This window comes from Echinops telfairi, unplaced genomic scaffold, assembly GCF_000313985.2.
Source record: "Echinops telfairi isolate 266 unplaced genomic scaffold, ASM31398v2 ScPeMD7_2291;HRSCAF=2852, whole genome shotgun sequence".
Lineage (NCBI taxonomy): Eukaryota > Metazoa > Chordata > Mammalia > Afrosoricida > Tenrecidae > Echinops > Echinops telfairi.
The window spans coordinates 7,905,066-7,906,440 of record NW_022106189.1 but is presented as its reverse complement, the minus strand read 5'-3'; positions in this window follow the sequence as shown (position 1 = coordinate 7,906,440).

Here is a 1,375-nt window from a genome sequence, read left to right as displayed (position 1 = left end):
CTGGTGGGTCAGGATGTGCTCCACTCTCTCTTCCTCCCCCTAAGTGCTCCCATTTTCTCTGATCAGACATGCCCCCTCCCCTAGCTGCAGCTTCATTGCCATCCTCTCAAGTAGATTCTTCTGGAGGGAGGGCCAGTTGTCCACGTAGCTGGCATGGGGGCTGAGCCCTCAGGTCCTTGAGTTACTTTTTATTAAGGAATGTGGCCCATTATCACTCACAATGCTGATGGACAGGGCAACGTGTAAGATGATTTTTTAAACTAGAACTTTTATAACTTTGATGGTCCTGCAAGGACATATCCATTAAAGGTCATCTATAAGCACTAGTAAGAATTTTATGTATGGATTGCTACAAGAAATGTAAGAGCTCCTCAATAAAATGTTAAAAAAAATTTAAATGTCTGGATGTATGTGGCATCTCAGCAAAGTCTACTTATTATTGTTCACCTGGGAACACCCTTAAGCTTGAACCCTAGACAATGGGGGATTCTGAATTTTCACATTGTTCTTTGCACAAGTTGAGCAAGTTGTGTAGTTCTAAACACTCATATGTGGTATCCTGACCAAAGTGGGATGATTCAAGAACTCTTATAAACAAGGGCTGTAGCATGTATTGTGGAATCATTACCATGAGTGGAGTGTTTCCATTTTTCAGGTGAATAGGTGAGCTCTAGTTCTGAGCAACTTTTTGATCTTTTCCTAAATATTTTTTGCTCTTCTAATTCCTGTAAAGAAATTTGGAGAATTAATGGAGATTGTAAAGTTAAAATATACTTTTAGCTTCCCTTTATGCTGCTTTATCTGTACAATGATGCTTTTAGGTAAGTGGATATGTCCCTTTTATTATTATTTTTTTTAATAATAATCCATTTTATTGTAAGTAATGTGTGACACTGACCTGGTTTTGTACTGCAAGCCTTCGGTCAAGAAATAGTCAACTAACTCTGACTGCAGGTTTTTCTGCACAATCCACAATTCAGACAGCTGAGTGAGAAAGCAAGGGCAGCGGCAAAGAGGACGGAGCCCTGCCTTGACCTCGCCATCATGGACTGGCCAAGGCAGACATACTCATGGAATGACATTAAAATGGTAGCTAAGCCCCTTCCCTCAGCAAGCCTGGGGATTGCTAGAAAGCTACCCTTTGGGACCCTTGGAGGCAGGCCTTAATTTTTTAATCTGGATTATTTAGTGAACAATAAATTAAAATTAAGCAACAACTTGGTCCTGAAGATGCTGAGTCAGCACGACACAGTTTGGGGTGCACGGGCACACACAAACACACACACAAATGGTTTTGTTTTGTTTGGTAGTGCCGGGTTTGTTGGCTTGTGTTCAAATTAATGAGAACATCTCCCTGTGAGGTAAGGTGTGTGTG